General features: G+C 42.4%; 1 protein-coding gene across 2 annotated transcripts in view; it reads left to right on the forward strand.

Annotated features, from left to right (window-relative positions):
* The window catches only part of TMEM62 (transmembrane protein 62), a 123,289-nt gene that overhangs the window by 32,535 nt on the left and 69,223 nt on the right, over positions 1 to 21,531 (forward strand). The gene's annotated exons all lie outside the window — the stretch shown is intronic.

Genomic DNA, 21,531 nt, shown 5'->3' on the forward strand with positions numbered 1-21,531 from the left:
ACGATTCTGTGTCCCTGAGTAACAATTCTGTGTCTGTCCCTGAGTAACAATTCTGTGTCCCTGAGTAACAATTCTGTGTCCCTCAGTAACAATTCTGTGTCCCTCAGTAACAATTCTGTGTCCCTGAGTAACAATTCTGTGTCCCTCAGTAACAATTCTGTGTCTGTCCCTGAGTAACAATTCTGTGTCTGTCGCTGAGTAACAATTCTGTGTCCCTCAGTAACAATTCTGTGTCCCTCAGTAACAATTCTGTGTCCCTCAGTAACAATTCTGTGTCTGTCCCTGAGTAACAATTCTGTGTCCCTCAGTAACAATTCTGTGTCCCTGAGTAACAATTCTGTGTCCCTCAGTAACAATTCTGTGTCCCTCAGTAACAATTCTGTGTCCCTCAGTAACAATTCTGTGTCCCTCAGTAACAATTCTGTGTCTGTCCCTGAGTAACAATTCTGTGTCTGTCGCTGAGTAACAATTCTGTGTCCCTCAGTAACAATTCTGTGTCCCTCAGTAACAATTCTGTGTCTGTCCCTGAGTAACAATTCTGTGTCTGTCCCTGAGTAACAATTCTGTGTCTGTCCCTGAGTAACAATTCTGTGTCTGTCCCTGAGTAACAATTCTGTGTCCCTCAGTAACAATTCTGTGTCCCTCAGTAACAATTCTGTGTCCCTCAGTAACAATTCTGTGTCTGTCCCTGAGTAACAATTCTGTGTCTGTCCCTGAGTAACAATTCTGTGTCTGTCCCTGAGTAACAATTCTGTGTCTGTCCCTTAGTAACAATTCTGTGTCCCTCAGTAACAATTCTGTGTCCCTGAGTAACAATTCTGTGTCCCTCAGTAACAATTCTGTGTCCCTGAGTAACAATTCTGTGTCCCTGAGTAACAATTCTGTGTCCCTCAGTAACAATTCTGTGTCCCTGAGTAACAATTCTGTGTCTGTCGCTGAGTAACAATTCTGTGTCCCTCAGTAACAATTCTGTGTCCCTCAGTAACAATTCTGTGTCCCTCAGTAACAATTCTGTGTCTGTCCCTGAGTAACAATTCTGTGTCCCTGAGTAACAATTCTGTGTCCCTCAGTAACAATTCTGTGTCCCTCAGTAACAATTCTGTGTCCCTGAGTAACAATTCTGTGTCCCTCAGTAACAATTCTGTGTCCCTCAGTAACAATTCTGTGTCTGTCCCTGAGTAACAATTCTGTGTCTGTCGCTGAGTAACAATTCTGTGTCCCTCAGTAACAATTCTGTGTCCCTCAGTAACAATTCTGTGTCTGTCCCTGAGTAACAATTCTGTGTCTGTCCCTGAGTAACAATTCTGTGTCCCTGAGTAACAATTCTGTGTCCCTCAGTAACAATTCTGTGTCCCTAAGTAACATTTCTGTGGCCCTAAGTAACGGTTCTCTGGCCCTCAGTAACAAATCTGTGTCCCTCAGTAACAATTCTGTGTCTGTCCCTAAGCAACAATTCTGTGGCACTAAGTAACGTTTCTGTGGCCCTAAGTAAAGTTTCTGTGGCCCTAAGTAACGATTCTGTGGCCCTAAGTAACGTTTCTGTAGCCCTAAGTAACGTTTCTGTGGCCCTAAGTAACGTTTCTGTGGCCCTAAGTAACGGTTCTGTGTCCCTCAGTAACAATTCTGTATCCCTCAGTAACAATTCTGTGTCTGTCCCTGAGTAACAATTCTGTGTCCCTAAGTAACAATTCTGTGTCTGTCCCTGAGTAACAATTCTGTGTCCCTAAGTAACGTTTCTGTGGCCCTAAGTAACGGTTCTGTGGCCCTCAGTAACAAATCTGTGTCCCCCAGTAACAATTCTGTGTCTGTCCCTAAGTAACAATTCTGTGGCCCTAAGTAACGTTTCTGTGGCCCTAAGTAACGATTCTGTGGCCCTAAGTAACGATTCTGTGGCCCTAAGTAACGTTTCTGTAGCCCTAAGTAACGTTTCTGTGGCCCTAAGTAACGTTTCTGTGGCCCTAAGTAACGTTTCTGTGGCCCTAAGTAACAGTTCTGTGGCCCTCAGTAACAATTATGTGTCCCTCAGTAACAATTCTGTGTCTGTCCCTGAGTAACAGTTCTGTGGCCCTAAGTAACGGTTCTGTGGCCCTCAGTAACAAATCTGTGTCCCTCAGTAACAATTCTGTGTCTGTCCCTAAGTAACAATTCTGTGGCACTAAGTAACGTTTCTGTGGCCCTAAGTAAAGTTTCTGTGGCCCTAAGTAACGATTCTGTGGCCCTAAGTAACGTTTCTGTAGCCCTAAGTAACGTTTCTGTTGCCCTAAGTAACGTTTCTGTGGCCCTAAGTAACGGTTCTGTGTCCCTCAGTAACAATTCTGTATCCCTCAGTAACAATTCTGTATCCCTCAGTAACAATTCTGTGTCCCTAAGTAACAATTCTGTGTCCCTAAGTAACAATTCTGTGTCTGTCCCTGAGTAACAATTCTGTGGCACTAAGTAATGTTTCTGTGGCCCTAAGTAACGATTCTGTGGCCCTAAGTAACGTTTCTGTAGCCCTAAGTAACGTTTCTGTGGCCCTAAGTAACGTTTCTGTGGCCCTAAGTAACATTTCTGTGTCCCTAACTAACGTTTCTATGTCCCTAACTAACGTTTCTGTGTCCCTAACTCTCTCCCTCAATACAGCCAGGTCTGCCTCTGTTGAATGACTGGAGGCAAATGGAGAATTCTAAAATGGCCGCCATTTATAGCTCGACCATTACACAGTGCTGGCTGGCTGGCTGCTGATTGGCTAATGCGATCACATGTCATGAATGAATGCATTATGGGTCAGCGCGCCTTGTCTGCGTGCCTTCCCAGACATCCCCGCTCCGTCACCGCACATGTCGCTGCCATTTTAGGAAAAATTTCGATTCGCGCATCCGAAGTCTGCTTATTTTCGGATTCGGCGCGAATCGAAATTTTTCTAATATTCGAAGCGAATTCCACTTCGCCTACTTCGATTCGCTCATCTCTATTCATTACATAAGAGTAATAAACATAACATGAGTTTTCCTTGCAGTGCATTTCTTAACCGTTTCAAAACCGTGCAATTTTACACCTTCCTGCCCAGGCCAGTTTTCAGGTTTCAGCGCTCTCACACTTTGAATGACAATTGCGCGGTCATACAACATTGTACCCAAACTAAAATTTGATCATTTTCTTCACACAACTAGAGCTTTCTTTTGGTGGTATTTAATCACCGTTGGGGTTTTTATTTTTTGCTAAATTAACAAAAAAAGTCCAAAAATTTTGAAAAAAAAACACATTTTTCTTTGTTTCTGTTATAAAAGTTTACAAATAAATAATTGTTCTTCATAAATTTAGGCCGAGATGTATTCTGCTACATGTCTTTGGTGAAAATAACCCAAATTAGGATGTATTTTTTAGTTTGTAGGAAAGTTATAGAGTTCACAAACTATAGTATAGATCTGAATATTGATCAATCCTGAAGTACTGACAGCCAATCTAATATCTTGAGGTCCAAGAATGTCAGAATAGTACAGATATCCCCCAAATGACCCCTTTTTGCAGAGTAGACAGTCCGACTTACTTCATAAGAGGCATGGCGAGTTTTTTGAAGTTGTATTTTTTTGTCATAATTTTTCGGAAAATTAAAAAAATTATTTTCACTATTTTTTTTTTTACATACTGTCACCAGTGCAGTACAGCGTCATCATATAACTGGCATGGCGGTGAACAGCGACACTGACTGGTGACAGTATGAAAAAAATATATATATATATATATATTTTTTTTTTTATTATATTTAATTTTTTATTAAATTTTCTTTTATTTTTTTTAAGATTTTTTTTCATATTTTACTATGACCAAAATAGTACAATGTTACCATAGTAACACTGTACTACTTTGGGGAAGTGATCAGTATTTTTTTTTTTTTTACACAATTTGCTTATAGCAAAGAATTACTTTGCTATAAGCAAGCATTTACCTGAATGAAATCGATTCATTCAGCTTTTTTTTTTTTTTTTTTTTTTTTTTTTGTGCTTAGCTGTGATTTGGTCACAGCTAATCACATGACATGTGCATGTGATTAGCTGTGACCATTCACAGCTAGGCACTAGCATACAATGGATGGCATCATGAATGAAGCCATCCATTGTATACAACTGTCATGTAACCTGCTGTGATTGGTACCATGGTCACATGGTCACATGGTACCAGCAACGGGAGCTGGTACTCGGATCTGTCATCGGCCGTGTCCGAGGTGCACGGGCGGTGACAGATCGCACTGCTGCGTCGCTCTGCAACCGCGCATGTGCGGGAGCACGCCAAATGGCGTGCACCCGGAAAGCTGCAGCGCTTTTCAAGCCGCCAAACGGCCATTGGCCGGGCGGCTAATGGTTAATTAATCATAAGTAGCTTCTGATTAACAGGTAAATCAACAATAGTAGCATTAAAAACATAAGTATGTGGACTCTTATTTTCTGAAACCAAGGAACAAACCAAAAGAATTTACAGAGGAGTAATTTATATCAAATTTCTTAGATACTGTAACTCCAGTTGGGTAGTTTGTATCACCAATTTTATCATTTGTACCCAGTATTTTATATGATACATTTTGGCCTTCCATGCTTACCTGCTACAAAAATAGATTCTTTCCTTTTTAGCACAGTATTTTCTGAACTAAAATTACATGGCATTACTCCTATTCCCATGCCCCACCAATAACTATAAGGTTCTTGTCTTTTTAATAATTAGTCTGTTATAAAGAGGGGCTACCTTTTTTTAAAAACATAACAGTGAAATAAGAAAACACACAACAGGCGTTTTACTATTGCATTAGCTTTTTTGCAATGACTGACATATATCCATCACAAATTTTTCCTTCCAGTTTTTCTGATGTGTCTCCTTATTACTGCCCAATCCCCTGGTTTCAAAATATAAATATTTTAAATTAAATTGGGATCATGTAATGAATGATGCACCATATCATGGGTTTTGTTTAATTCCCTCTGCAAAGCTTTTACATATCCAGTTAAGTCTGAGTGTAGAGCTTGTACAGGCTCAACCTAGGTTTGCTCCCTAACAATATTTCATAAGGAGAAAAACTATGTGGTCTCCTTGGAGCCATACGAATAGAGTAAAAGCCTATTGGCAAGCATTCGGTCCATGGTTTCCCAGTTTCTGCCACTAACATTGATATCTTATTTTTCAATATTCTATTTAATATCTCTACCTTTTAACATAAATAGTGCAGCGCAAACCAACAAAAAAATTTACATACTGCAACACATGTAATGTGACAATAAACTCCATAAAACCTTGTTGTATCTCACTGTATTTAAACCAGTGTGAATATATCAACAGATAATCTCTCCACCTTTCCACTACTTTGTGGATGATATGGGGTATGTAATGCCTGTTGTATTCAAAGGTCCTGGGCTATCTCTTCAAACACTCTTCACCCCAGTGAAGTGTAAACCTCTGTCACTTTCTACCACCTCCGGAATGGAATATCTACAAATTAGCTCACTAAGGAGCTTTTTGGCTGTTGTCTTGGCTGTAGCTGTACTTACCGGCCATGATTCAGGCCATCCCGAGAAGAGATCTACACAAACAAGTGCATACTCAGATGCATACCTTGGGCATTTGAGTGTAATCCAACTGAATCCTTTGAAATTGGTACTTTGGTACTGGAGTGTGGAACTGGCACAGGCTTTCTTGGGTTCTACAAGGCACGTGTGAGACATGAGGTACAAAACTTGGCAGCATAAGTGCTGAGCCCAGGGGCAATCCAAACCCCTCCACCAAAGCTGTCATAACTGCCTTACAGTAGATTGATGACAAGGACTGTGGCATAACTCTGCCATCATGGGGAAGAGGGCTTTTGGTAAACACCACCTGGTCTCAGCTGTCCAGCGGCCCTGGCTATCTGGTGCAGCATGTAGCTTAGTCCACTTTTCCTTCTCCCATTTAGTCACCTGGGTTTGCATTTGTACCCGGGTAGCCACACTGAATTGTTTCTTCCATCTGGCCTTAGCTAATCCAGTCGCCACTCCCACCAATCTGGGCTCAATGAGAGCAGCTTCTGCGGCTGCTTTCTCTGCTAAAGCATTGCCCATGGCCTTCAAGGTCCTGTCTTTAGTGGGCACCTCAAGCTTCAATATGGCAACCTTGGCAGGCAATTGGAATGCATTAAATAATCTATCAATTAGCTGTGCATGTCTCACCGGTTTACCTGCACTTGTCAGGAAATTCCTGGCCTTTCAGATGGGACCAAAGTCATGTGCTATTCTGAAGGCATATTCACAAATTACTAGTGTAGCTCCACTCTCTAAATCAGTGGTTCTTAACCTGGGTTCGGTGAGTCAGTCTCGCGGGTTCGGCAGAGGGGAAGACCCACACCCGACTCATATGATTCGTGCAGTAAATATTCATTATTATGTTTTTGTTTTTGTGTGAAAATCATGTTTTAATGGTTTTGTTCTTTGTTCTTAATGGTTTTGTTCATTTTGTGCACCTATGTATAAATATATACCTATGTTTTGAATTTGAAAAATCATATTTTATTTTTCCAATTAAGAAGGGTTCGGTGAATGCGCATATGAAACTGGTGGGGGTCAGTACCTCCAACAAGGTTAAGAACCACTGCTCTAAATTATTGTTAGAAAACATACCGTAAATACTCCTGTGATAAACATTTACAAGTGATAAACGAAAAAGTCCATAAACAATCCCCTCAGTGACGTGTATCACTTCCATGAATTTCTTCTTTAGTAATCCGTGATCCTCCACCACACCAGTTGAAAAACCTGCTCACCTCAAAAGAAGAAAATATGTAGGAGTTGAGTACACCCAGATGAGCGCATATTTTCAAATCAAACACTATATCGGCAACAACAATGCACAGGCTGCTACTGCTCTAACAAAACTCGGAGACACCGTGATGACTGGATTTAAGTAGACATACATCAGGGGTCCTCTAAACACAAACCACTGGTTAGATACATGACACAAAACATAGCATACAAGAAGATGGACATACATTACAGTACACTACATGCATACAAGTCTTTGGACCTTTTTTTTGGTTTGTTTTCGAACATTGCACTTTCTTCCTAATACCAAAAAATTGTTGAGCTGAAAAGTTATTACCATGTGGATTTTTAAAAAATTATTTTTATGGTATACTGTACATATTCTATGATAACCCCAAAAAAAGTTAGTTTACCATGGTTCAATTGAGCAGCTCAAAAATAAATTTAAGTATGTTGCCAATTATTTACAAAATGTTATACTCTCACCACAATGAAAGTCTTCAAAATTGCCTTTCTAAAAAACAAACACATTACAGTGATTACACATATCAATTTACTATTTTACAGATATTTCACTGTCCCTTTTAAAGTTAACTTGACTCAGTAAATTTGCATAGCAGTACAATACACTTGTAGGCCTTGCAATTAAGGAGGGGGGACAGTTGTCAGTGGGCTGTCAGCAACTGAGACCGCAGTTCTAAGGTTTCAGGGGTGTCAAACTGGTGGCCCTAACAGCTGTTGCTGAACTACAAGTCCCATCATGCTTTTGCCTGTGGGAGTCATGCTTGTAATTGTCAGCCTTGATACCTGTGCTTTAGAGTAGCACACCAATACATTGATTCCATGGATTTCACACAACAAACACACTCTCACAATTAGCTAGCTTAAAGACAAACTCTAGACACCGAAGATATCAATATGTTTTTTTCTGTTTGAACTTTTGCTTTTACTTTCCACTTCCATAAAATCTGTTGGAAGTTTGAAATTCTTTTGAAACCCCATATCTTTCCACTTTTAATTGCTTATTCTTATTATTTACCTTAATACATTGAAATGGAACCTATGATCTAGGCTTTGCATACTTATTACCACTAGGCCGTATTCCTCAGAATGCTGAATACACCTCAATATCACATTTCATTGTTCTGTGTGGATTTTGTTTCACTACCTTCCCTTCCAGAACAGGACAAAGTCTTGCAATGTGGACAAATAGTCCACATGTGTAACATTTTATCTTTTCTGGAGTGGTGCAGCGTCTCTTAACAAAATGCTTTGTTTTTGACTCAGAATATTCAGTGGCTGACACTTGAGTAGCAACATTTTCTGCCTGCTTACACGAAGGGACAGTTGTAATAGTGCTCCTACCATAAAGTCTGTATACCTATGTGAACCATAGAATGTGGGTAACGTCTTCTTTAGGGCTGTACAAAACTAGGCTCCACCACCCAACTCCGATATATCACCTTCCTTGACTCCACATTGTTCCATAATGGACCTTGCCATTGCCTCTCCAACAGTAAGATTTAAAATGGTAGTACAGTCCTTGGCAGAAGCATTGTATGCTCCCTGCATGATACTTACCTTTGTTTGCAAAGCCCCGCAGGTCTTCCTTAGGGTCCAGCAATCCTTCTAATATTGACCTGATCTCAGTAGGGGAGAACAAGACATGCTACCTGACATTCTCAACTGACGCTTCATCCCTCTTGTATATATACTGTGCTCTAAGTAAGTCTTAGAACTACTCACCTATTCATTGGTCTCCAGCTGCAGACATTCTTCATCTTCCCTGTCTCATGCTTGCCCTACCCTAATAACTAACTCCCTTCCTCCTGTGGCATCCACTTTCCTTCATATACACGCTTCTCTTAAGCCCTTTTCGCTCAAAACAGCTCTGTCTTGCTCATAATCATCCCTTTCTAGCAGGACCATCACCATTGGTATCTCTGCTTCAGGGGGGCACTGTATTTTTCTATGCGCAACCTGACACTGCAAACCTTCCATAATTGATCTTTTGATATTTACTGTCCGAGGCTGATTCAGGATGTCCATCCACCTTTGTATCTCTTTTAGTGAGTGCAGATGCAAAAGGTATAAGGCACTCTTCTGGAATTATGCATTCATCAGGCCAGGCATAGAAAATAGTTGCCTTTTAAGGATTAAAAATTTCAGTAAGTCCTTTTCCTGCCATTATCTGACTTTCCTTTAACCTTGTCTACAACTGCCATCACTACACAACTGTGGTCCATAATCTTGTATAAACTGCTCCTACCATAATACATCAAAAGTTTTTTCTATTCTGATTGGCCAACTATCTTTCTTAGTCCACTTGCTCTATTTTTAGAGAGGCTTACAGACAGCTGAGCCATGACACGCCTTAAGCTACATCTGTCATTTGTGTTTTACTGGGACTGTTCTCATAGGGTCCCTGACCCTTTTGCTTACCCCAGGCAAGCGGTTTCCCCATTTTACAGACTGGCTAGTCTCATCATTACTACAAAATCTCTTATATCTCCCCCTCTCTCTCTTTCCCCAGGGATGGGTCTCTTTTGCAGCCAATCAGGATTTAAAAACGCTTACCGTATTTTTCACTCCATAAGACGCACCTAGGTTTTAGAGGAGAAAAACAAGAAAAAAAAATTTTGAATCAATGGACTGCAGACATAGTACAGGAAATGACCAGAGACTGCAGACATAGTAGTACAGGAAATGACCAGAGACTGCAGACATAGTAGTACAGGAGATGACCAGAGACTGCGGACATAGTAGTACAGGAGGTGACCGGAGACTGCGGACATAGTAGTACAGGAGATGACCGGAGACTGCGGACATAGTAGTACAGGAGATGACCGGAGACTGCGGACATAGTAGTACAGGAGATGATCGGAGACTGCGGACATAGTAGTACAGGAGATGACCAGAGACTGCGGACATAGTAGTACAGGAGATGATCGGAGACTGCGGACATAGTAGTACAGGAGATGACCAGAGACTGCGGACATAGTAGTACAGGAGATGACCGGAGACTGCGGACATAGTAGTAGTACAGGAGATGACCGGAGACTGCGGACATTGTAGTATAGGAGATGACCGGAGACTGTGGACATTTGGGGAGAGGAAGAGGGGGGAGCTGGTACCTGAATTTGACAGGTACCCGCTCCCACTTCCGTGGAGTTGTCCTCCCTCCCCATCTTTTGGGACACGTGACAGGTCCTAGAAGACTGCCGGACCATTCACAAAGCTCAGCGCTTCTCGCACATGCGCAGTGGGCACTCGACTTTGAAGCCACAAGCTGTCACAGCCACGTACCCACACTAAAGATGTCGGTGCCATGGAGAGAAGACGGTGAGGACACCGCTGGACCGAGGAATGGGTAGGACCGAGGAGCAGTTTCTGCTGCACAGAAGAGCCAAGTGGCTGGCCCGGTATTCTAACACGGCTGCGGTGGCAGGAATACCAGTCCGGCCACTCCATATTCGCTCCATAAGATGCACAGACATTTTCCTCCATTCTTGGGCAGGAAAAAAGTGTGTCTTATGGAGCGAAAAATACGGTATATCTAACATACAATATATTTCAATGGAGCATCACTCGATATTATTTCTCACCAATCTCCACTGTTATCATAAAATAAACTCTCTCACATTTATTACACTCTTTCTCTAGGCAAACTCTCTATTCACTCAACACATTTTAGTGGTGCCACAACTCACACATTCTCCCATGCATTCATACTCTGTGCACCTAATTACCACCAGACAAGGTCCGGCTGGGACTTGAGGTACACCTCGGAAACCGTTAGAGAAAGGTTGGAAGATAGAGACATAAACTGTAATAGAGTCTCACCTTGCTGGCAGTGTGTGTTCCCCCTGTCCTCTGCAAGAGTAGCGGTTTCTTGCGGCTTCCATTTTTACCATCCTGGCTGGCTCACAGGTAAACGGTCGTGGAAGTTTGTCTGGTGGCTCTTATGACATCACATAGGGGAACATATATAGCATGCAACTCAGAGTGTCTGTAACTTACTGAAGCTTTATTTCTTCAGCACTGAATTTATAGTGGTGAGTTACATAAGCAATGTAGAACAATAGCCTTCTTCAAGTCATAGAAACATTACGTTACATAAGTCATGCATTGGTCATATGACAATCCTTATGATACATTACAATCAGTTAATATATGATGGTCTTCATAAAGTTATGTACGGGGGAAGACCTTACATAGTCGATGCAATGGTTTCTCTTCACAAACTTATCATATGGTGCTGAACTAGTCTATACATGAAATTAGCTATTCATGATAAGTTAATCGTACAAATTACGTTATAAATAGCCTATACAAAATGGGTCACATAGACAAGTCACAAGATAGTCATGTTGCTCCATACAAAGATATCTATAAGAAACATAAGAGTTAAAGCTAGATGAAAAGACCTCTAACTGGACTAACTGTTGGATAGAATATTAGATATATACTACTTTAATCACAGTTTAATACAACTCTAATAAATGTATATCTATAATTCATTTACATCCAGTGCAAAAAGTTCAGGATGGAGTTGATTTATTCGATCAAGGAATTGATCCTGGGGGCTCCTTTATGGTATCACTAGACTTGAAAGATGCTTACCTGCACATTCCCATCAGGGAAGAATCAAAGAAATATCTACGTTTCGCCATGAAAAGGCCCGCTGGGATATGTTTTCAGTTCAATGCCTTTCCATTTGGGCTCTCTTCAGCACCACAAATTTTTACCAAAGTGCTGGCAGCAATCCTGAGGAATCTAAGATTTAAGGATTTGGAAGTGATCCCATATTTAGACGATCTCCTGATCTTCGTGGACACAGCAGCCTGAACAACAAGAAATCTGGAGATAGTGAAAGCTTAACTCCAGGAGACAGGCTGTATTGTAAATGTAGAGAAGTCTGTTGATACCATCAAAGAGATTGGGTTACATTCTGAATACACAAAATGTAAGGATTATCCTGATGGAGGAGAAGGCCCAGAACCTTCAGCAAGGGATAGTGGAGTTCTTGCTATCAACAGAATGCTCAATAAGAGAAGCCATCAGACTGATCAGCTGGATGACGGCAGCAATCCCTGCAGTTCAAAGGGCCCAGTTACACTCAAGACCCTTACAGAACTACACTGTGAAAGTGGGACAGCCTTCAGCAATCTCCAGCAATCTCTGCATGCAAAGATATGCATCCCAGAGTCTGTGAAGAATTCCATCACGTGGTGGCTCTCCCTGCAGGTTTTGACAACAGGTCGAGCATGGCGACAAACGAACCCCGTAAAAATTATTACGGATGCAAGTGCCTGGGGGTGGGGTGCTCACCTGGATGAATGTCTTGCACAGGGAGGATGGAATCAATGGTTGGCATCCTGTTCCTTGAACGTCAGGGAGCTAAAAGCAATATGGGAAGCTCTAGTGACATTCAAATCCCTGCTGATATCAACTGAGGCAAACAGAGTGGTGCCTAAACCAAGAGGTCTTTCTACAGATATGCCAGAAATGGGGCTACTCTGCAGATCGACCTCTTCGCCTATAGGAACAACAAAAAAGTAGAAATATATTGCTCCCTACAAAGGGGTAGTCGCAGTCTGGCTCAGGAACTGGAACTTCTATACACCTTTCCTCCGATCCATTTAATCCCCAGGGTAATCCAAAAGATACGGAGGTCAAATGCCAAGATTGTCCTGGTGGCACCTTTCTGGCCCAAGAGACCTTGGTTCTCGGGTCTATACAATCTGAGCTTGGAGCCTCCCTGGAGGTTACCACAAAGGTCAGACCTTATTCATCAGGTGGGAATACACCACCCAACATTAGAGAGACTTTACCTTTCAGTGTGGCTACTGAAAGGGATCTCTTGCAAAAGAAAGGACTTTTGCCCAAAGTAATAAATACCATTCTGGCAAGTAAGAACTCTAATGATGATATTTATGGGAAAATCTGGAAAAAATTCTCAGCATGTAGAAGGGATAAGAACCAAAGCAGCAACTCTGTGAATAATTCTGTTCTTGAATTCTTGCAGGACGGGGCTGACATAAATTTAGCCGCAAGCACTCTCAGGGTGCAGGTAGCGGTCCTCTCCAATTTTCTAGAAATTCGGCTAGCAGAGGTTCCCTTAATCAGACGATTCCTGCTGTCATTTTCAAGAAAGAGGGCTCCGCACAGGATGACGTTTCCTTCATGGGATTCATAGACCGTCCTCAAAGGTTATCAAAAAGCCCCTTCTGAACCGCAAGAATAGGAGAAATACAGGCACTTTTGGTAGCAAAGCCATACTGTTCTATCTTTATGGACAGAATTGTGCTTTCTTTAGGCCCAGCCTTCCTCCCCAAAGTTGTATTGAAGTTCCATAGGTCTGAATAAATTATTTCTTCTTTTTACGTCAACCGCAAGATTCAAAAAGAAACCGATCTTAACAAATTAGATGTAAGAAGATGTTTAATCACATACATTGAAAGAGCAAAAGACAGGAGAAAATCTTCCTATCTATTTTTCTTGTTCAACGGGTCTAAACAGGTCAACAAAGCTTCAATAAATACTGTAGCTAGATGGATGAAGCAAGCTATAGAAGAAAGCTACAGAATTCAGTCCCTTATTCCTCCTGGGGGGTATCAGGGCTCATCCTGCCTGAGCAATGGCTGCTTCCTGGGTGGAAAAAGCAGGTGCCTCTCCTAGCCAGATCTGCAGGGCAGCCACTTGGTCAAGCTTCCTCACCTTTGCGAAACATTATCGGCTGGAACTTCTGTCTAAAGCAGACCAAAATTTCAGAAAGGAAGGTCTTGAAGCAGGAGTCCCACCCTGAGCAGGTAATACTAGCCTATTCTCTTGAGTAGCTGTCCTGGAAAATGATTAGTTATTACCTGTTAACTGTGTTTCCAGGAATCTTCCAGGACCGCATCAGTTCCCTCCCTATCATTTGGCTGGGGATATTTCCAATAGTAGTTGGGTAATAATGTCAAGTAATTTTATGTTTATATGGTCCATTGCAGCCTTTGGTAATTTTCTGTGTACTGAGGGACCATCATTGGTGTGTCCTTTTTAAGAATTGTGGATCATGTGTTTCCTGTTTAGGTGGGAGGAGCCTATCTCTTGAGTAGCTGTCCTGGAAAATTCTTGGAAATGCAGTTAACAGGTAATAGCTTGTTCTTTTTTTCAGAAACAGGCGTTCTGCTTTATAGGAAAACTGCACTATGAAAAACAGGCTGCCATTGCTGACAGCCTAATGAAAATGCTTGTTTGGCTGCATTTGACTTCAGTATTTTTAGGTTACTGATCTGTAACAAGCATACATCAAATGTGGCCATGTGGTCAGAACTCGCATCTGTGAATACTGTATACCTAAAAGGGTGTGTGCTTGGTCAGAATCAGTGTTTAGGTAAGTGGTACGTGTCAAAATAATATCCGCATGAATAGCAAAACCCAGCAGAACATCTAGCCTTTGCTAGCTTGCTGACTTCCCATACTGCATTCTGGTGTCATCTCTTCCCCAGTTAAGTGACGCACATGTACCCAGCCATCCACATGATGTAAAGTAAAACAGGATTCATCAGAGTGGAACACCTTCTTCCATTTCTCAGAGGTCAGTTCTGATGCTCACGTGCCCATTGTAAGCACTCAACACCTGTCAGTGGTCAAAATGGTGTGTGTGTGTGTGTGTGTGTGTGTGTATATATTTACAGCAGGTAAAATAAGTAATGAACATGTCACCATTTTTCTCAGTAAATATATTTTTAAAGGTGCTATTGACATTAAATTTTCACCACATGTCGGTAATAACCTATGCAATCCATGCATACAAAAGAAACCAAAACAAACAAGTTCAGAAATTAAATTACGTGTAATAAAATTGAAATGACACAGGAAAAAAGTGTTGAACACCTGAAGAAAGGGAGGTGCAAAAAGGCGTGTGTGTGTGTATATGTATGTATGTACAGTGGGGCAAAAAAGTATTTAGTCAGCCACCAAATGTGCAAGTTTTCCCACTTAAAAAGATGAGCGAGGCCTGTAATTGGCATCATAGGTAGACCTCAACTATGAGAGACAAAATGAGAAAAAAAATCCAGACAATCACAATGGCTGATTTGGAAAGAATTTATTTGCAAACTATGGTGGAAAATAAGTATTTGGTCACCTACAAACAAGCAAGATTTCTGGCTCTCACAGACCTGTACCTTCTTCTTTAAGAGGCTCCTCTGTCCTGCACTCATTACCTGTATCAATGGCACCTGTTTGAACTTGTTATCAGTATAAAAGACACCTGTCCACAACCTCAAACAGTCACACTCCAAACTCCACTATGGTAAAGACCAAAGAGCTGCCGAAGGACACAAGAAACAAAATTGTAGACCTGCACCAGGCTGGGAAGACTGAATCTGCAATAGGCAAGCAGCTTGGTGTGAACAAATCAACTGTGAGAGCAATAATTAGAAAATGGAAGACATACAAGACCACTGATAATCTCCCTCGATCTGGGGCTCCACGCAAGATCTCACCCCGTGGGGTGAAAATGATCACAAGAACGGTGAGCAAAAATCCCAGGACCACACGGGGGGACCTAGTGAATGACCTGCAGAGAGCTGGGACCAACGTAACAAAGGCTACCATCAGTAACACACTATGCCGCCAGGGACTCAGATCCTGCAGTGCCAGAAGTGTCCCCCTGCTTAAGCCAGTACATGTCCAGGCCCATCCGAAGTTTGCTAGAGAGCATTTGGATGATCCAGAAGAGGATTGGGAGAATGGTCATATGGTCAGATGAAACCAAAATAGAACTGTTTGGTAGAAACACAACTCGTTGTGTTTGGAGGAGAGAGAATGCTGAGTTGCAGCCAAAGAACAGCATACCTACTGTGAAGCATGGGGGTGGCAATATCATGCTTTGGGGCTGTTTCTCCGCAAAGGGACCAGGATGACTGATCCATGTACAGGACAGAATGAATGGGGCCATGTATCGTGAGATTTTGAGTGCAAACCTCCTTTCATCAGCAAGGGCATTGAAGATGAAACGTGGCTGGGTCTTCCAACATGACAATGATCCCAAACATACCACCCGGGCAACGAAGGAGTGGCTTCGTAAGAAGCATTTCAAGGTCCTGGAGTGGCCTAGCCAGTCTCCAGATCTCAACCCCATAGAAAACCTTTGGAGGGAGTTGAAAGTCCGTGTTGCCCAGCGACAGCCCCAGAACATCACTGCTCTAGAGGAGATCTGCATGGAGGAATGGGCCTACATACCAGCAACAGTGTGTGCCAACCTTGTGAAGACTTAAAGGAAACGTTTGACCTCTGTCATTGCCAACAAAGGATATATAACAAAGTATTGAGATGAACTTTTGATATTGACCAAATACTTATTTTCCTCATAATTTGCAAATAAATTATTTCCAAATCATCCATTGTGATTGTCTGGATTTTTTTTTCTCATTTTGTCTCTCATAGTTGAGGTCTACCTATGATGCCAATTACAGGCCTCTCTCATCTTTTTAAGTGGGAGAACTTGTACAATTGGTGGCTGACTAAATACTTTTTTGCCCCACTGTGTGTGTGTGTGTGTGTATATATAGTGGTGTTCAAAATAATAGCAGTCACACATCACTAACCTGATCAATCACTGTTTTTGGTAGAAATGATATTTCTACATGGCAAATAATTTACTAGCAGGTGTAGTAGAGTAATAGAAATCCAACAGACCCAACAGTCATGACATGCATGCTGCTGATTCTGTGTAATTGAATCACTAATTGAAAGGGGCATGTTCAAAATAATAGCAGTGTGGAGTTCTATTAGTGAGGTCATTCATTCTTTGAAAAACGGGTGGCAATTATTGCCCTTATTTAAGGAAGGAAGGCAGCAAATGTTGTACATGCTGGTTACAGTGCATTTCTCTCTGAAATTCTGAGGAAAATTGGTCGTTCCAGACATTGTTCAGAAGAACAGCGTACCTTGATTAAAAAGTTGATTGGAGAGGGGAAAACATAAAGAAGTGCAGAAAATGATAGGCTGCTCAGCTAAAATGATCGCATATGCTTTAAAATGGCAACTAACCTGAAAGACGTGGAAGAAAGGGAAAAACTACTATTCGAATGGACAGAAGAATAGCCAAAATGGCAAGGACTCAGCCAGCAATCCGCTCCAGGAAGATCAAAGAAGGTCTAAAGTTACCTGTGAGTACTGTTACAATTAGAAGATGTCTATGTGAAGCCAAGCTATCTGCAAGAAGCCACCACAAAGTCCCACTGTTAAAAAAAAGATGTGCTGAAGAGGTTACAATTTGCCAAAGAGCATATTGACTGGCCTAAAGAGAAATGGCGCAACATTTTGTGGACTGATGAAAGTAAGATTGTTCGTTTTGGGTCTAGTGGCCGGAGACAGTTTGTCGGATGACCCCCAAATACTGAATTCAAGCCACATTACACTGTGAAGACAGTGAAGCATGGTTGCACAAGCATCATGATATGGGGATGTTTCTCATACTATGGTATTGGGCCTATTTATCGCTTACCAGGGATCGTGGATCAGTTTAAATACATCAGAATATTTGAAGAGGTCGTGCTGCCTTATGCTGAAGAGGAAATGCCCTTGAAATGGGTGTTCCAACAAGACAACGACCCCAAAAACAACAGTAAACGTGCAACATCTTGGTTCCAGACCAACAAGATTGATGTTATGGAGTGGCTAGCCCAATCCCCAGATCTTAATCCAATAGAAAACTGGTGGGGTGACATAAAAAATGCAGTTTCTGAGGCAAAACCAAGAAATAGAGAAGAACAGTGGAATGTAGTCCAATCATCCTGGGCTGGAATACCTGTTCACAGGTGCCAGAAGTTGGTTGACTCCATGCAACACAGATGTACAGCAGTTCTCAGAAACAGTGCTTATACAACTAAATATTAAGCGATTCAAAGGAAAGCAAAATCTTCAAACATTTTTCAGTTTATATAGTGAATGTTTGAGTTTGTAAAGAAGAATACAAACACTGCTATTTTTTTGAACAGTCTAATATTCACTTTTCTTCAATTGTTTTAAGGGAACAACACAAATTTGATATATTTTTCTTCATGTTTTGATTTGGAATAGAATGTGTAGTGTTCCCAGTGCCACCAGTCAGCGCCGCCCATCATTACTGCATAACAGTGTAGCATAATCAATGCCTTCTCGTCAATGCCAACCAGTGCCACCTCATCAGTGCTGCCTATCACTACAGCTTCATCAACGCACATCAGTGAAGGAGAAAAATTACCTGTTAGCAAAATTTTGTAATAGAAACAAAGAACCACTTTTTTTTTTTTTTTTTTTACATTTTTTGTTCTTTTTTTGTTTATAGTACAAAAAATAATATACCCAGTGACTATTAAATATCCCCAAAAGAAAGCTCTATTTGTGTGAAAAAAAAAGATAAACAATTCATATGGGTACTGTTAGGAATGGACTGGCCAGCAATGGTGGGACTCACCTGCCTTTTGATCTGCAGTACCAGGGCTGGCCAGCGGGTGCTCCCAGCAATCAGAGACTCAACCTTTCAGCCAGCTAACACCTGGAACTGATGATACTGGTGTATTTAAGGGATGGCCAGACTTGCAGACTCTGCCTTGGTGTTGTGTTTGTCCTGGGCCCTGTATCTGTCCTGCATCCTGTTTCTGTTCCTTTGCTGACTTCTCCTGCTCTGATCCTGGCTTGTGACCCTGACCATCCCTCTGTCTGACCCTCTGTACTACGCTGCTTGCTACCTGTTCTGATCCCTGGCTTGTGACCCGGACCATCCCTCTGCCTGACCCTCTGTACTATGCTGCTTGCTACCTGCTGAACCTGGCCTGTGACCCCGACCATTCTCCGCTTGCTCCCCCTGTACCTACCTGCCCAATTGATATTGACCCGGCCTGCCTGACGACGCTTGCTTGTATATACTGTTATCTGTGGGTGGTTTGGTTTGTTTGCACCGTATTATGTTTTAGTATTGCACTGCGTTTATGTTTGTACTGTTAGTGTTAATAAATTATATTGTTTATAACATATCTGAGGTCTGCGTTTCCCTGCTTCAGTCACACACCTCTGGTCATACCTGGGAGCCCTGACATTACACCAAGGCCGTTCAGGAATAGGTAAGGGTCGGTAACAGAGAGGGCGGCAAGGTACAAGGCAGCGGGCATAGAATGGTCGGGTCACACGCCAGGTCAGCAACAGCAGGTCAAATCCAATAGGGGGCATTCAGGAGAGAGGTCAGGCAAAGCAAGGGTCAGAACAGGCGAAAACAGCAAGGTCAGGTACAATCCGGGTCAATAACTTACAGGGTACAGGTTCACAGGATTCAGAATGCAGGAAAGACCAGAAGGCACTGAATGACAGCTCAGGGTCGTTTAAATATCCCGCCCTGCGCTGCCATTGGTGCCCAGCGGGCGGCCGCGGCTTCTACTGCGCATGCGCGAACTCGAACGCCGCGGCCGGCCCGGAACCAGTGCTCGAGTCCCTGCGCCGGGCGGCATACTGCGCCTGCGCCGGGACCAACGCGGCGGGGATCGAGGGGATCCCTGACAGGTACAATGTTGCATGACCGCTCAATTGTCATTCAAAGTGCAACAGCACTGAAAGCTGAAAATTGGCCTGGGCACGAAGGGGGTAAAAGTGCCCTGTAGGCAAGTGATTATAGGCCTTATTACTTTTTCTGAAAACCATAGAATGATGGGCTTTACGAAACAGCTGTCATTTTGTTAAGTCTGTCCACAGCCCATTCTCCCAAAAGGATTTTGTCTTCCTCTGGTAAGTTTTGGCAAACTCCAATCTGGCTTTTTTATGTTTCTGTAGCAGCAATGGGGTCCTCCTGGTTCTCCTACCATAGTGTCCCTTTTCATTCGGATTGCGATGAATAGTGCGAACTGACACAGTTGTACCCTGTTCCTGAAGGTCATCTTGAATTTGTCTGGAAGTTGATCAAGTTTCTTTATCCACCGTTCGAACAATCCTTCATTACAATCTTTTAATCATTTTTTTTCTCTTTCATCCACGTCCAAGGAGATTAGCTACAGTGCCATGGGCTGTAAACATCTTGACAATGTTGCGCAGTGGACACAAGAACATTATCTTTGGAGATGGACTTGTAACCTTGAGATAATCCATGCTTTTCCACAATTTATATTCTCAGACAATTCTTTGCTGCTCTCTCTTCTCCATGCTCTATGCCAGCCTTTCTCTACCAGGGTGCCTTGAGGTTTCTTCTGGGGTGCCTTGGCAAAATGTATAAAAATTGCCCAAAACTGGTATACAATCCAGCGGGTGGAACAAACCTGCCTTTTTAATTGCACAAAGTCAAAGGTTTTCATTATGCACCATTACGATTTTCTACGCGCTGGCGTCCTCACAACCAATGACATCATCAATTGATAAGGAGGATGTCAGCTGCCTGCACAGCATCCTAGTTTGACCCTCCCCTGCCCTTCTCCGTCATTGCTGGGGTAACATTAGCTCAGTGATGGAAAAAAACTGAGGGAGAAGAGAAACACTGGAATACTAGTCAGTACCAGTGTGCAAAAGTGTATTTTCTTTGGAAGAATAATTTGCCTTTAATGTTTGGTGCCCTACATGTGTGGATGTTGCTGCAATGTACAGTGCATCCAGAAAGTACTCACAGCGCTTAACTTTTGCCACATTTTGTTATGTTGCAGCCTTATTCCAAAATGTATAAAATAAATTTTTTCCTCAACATTCTACAAACAATACCTCGTAATGACAACGTGGAAGAAGTTGGTTTTGAAATCTTTGCAATTTATTTAAAAAAAAAAAAAACACATGTACATAAGTATTCACAGCCTTTGCCACGACACTCAAAATTGAGCTCTGGTGCATCCTGTTCCCACTGATCATCTTTGAGATGTTTCCACAATTTGATTGAAGTCCACCTGTGGGAAGTTCAGTTGATTGGACTTGATTAGGAAAGGTATAAACCTGTCTATACAAGGTCCCACAGTTAACAGTGCATGTAAAAGCACAAACCAAGCCATGAAGTCCAAGGAATTGTCTGTAGACCACCGAGACAGGATTGTATCACTGCACAGGTCTAGGGAAGGGTACAGAAAAATTTCTACAGCATTGAAGGTCCCAATGAGCACAGTGGCTTCCATCATCCATAAGTGGAAGAAGTTTGGAATCACCAGGAATCTTCCTAGAGCAGGCCGCCTGGCCAAAATGAGCAATCGAGGGAGAAGGGCCTTAGCCAGGAAGGTAACCAAGCAATCAATGGTCACTCTGAAAGAGCTCCAGCATTTCTCTGTGGAGAGAGGAGAACGTTCCAGAAGAACAACCATCTCTGCAGCGCTCCACTCCACAGCACTCCATTCTTCATAGGCCTGTATGGTAGAATGGCCAGACAAAAGCCACTCCTCAGTAAAAGGCAAATAGCAGCCCGCCTAGAGTATTCCAGCAGGCAACTGAGGGACACTCAGACCATGAGAAACAAAACACTCTGTTCTGACGAAACAAAAATTGAACTCTTTGGCCTGAATGCCAAGCGTCATGTCTGGAGGAAATCGGGCACAGCTCACCACCTGGCCAATCCCATCCCTACAGTGAAGCACAGTGGTTGCAGCATCATGCTCTGGGGATGTTTTTCAGCAGCAGGAACTGGAAGACTAGTCAGGATCTAGTCAGGCCTTAATGCCAAGCGTCATGTCTGGAGGAAATTGGGCACAGCTCACCACCTGGCCAATACCATCCCTAGAGTGAAGCATGGTGGTGGCAGCATCATGCTGTGGGGATGTTTTTCAGCAGCAGGAACTGGAAG

This window comes from Staurois parvus, unplaced genomic scaffold (genome assembly GCF_062004578.1).
Source record: "Staurois parvus isolate SC_StPar_1 unplaced genomic scaffold, SC_StPar_1.0 ptg000414l, whole genome shotgun sequence".
NCBI classification, from domain to species: domain Eukaryota; kingdom Metazoa; phylum Chordata; class Amphibia; order Anura; family Ranidae; genus Staurois; species Staurois parvus.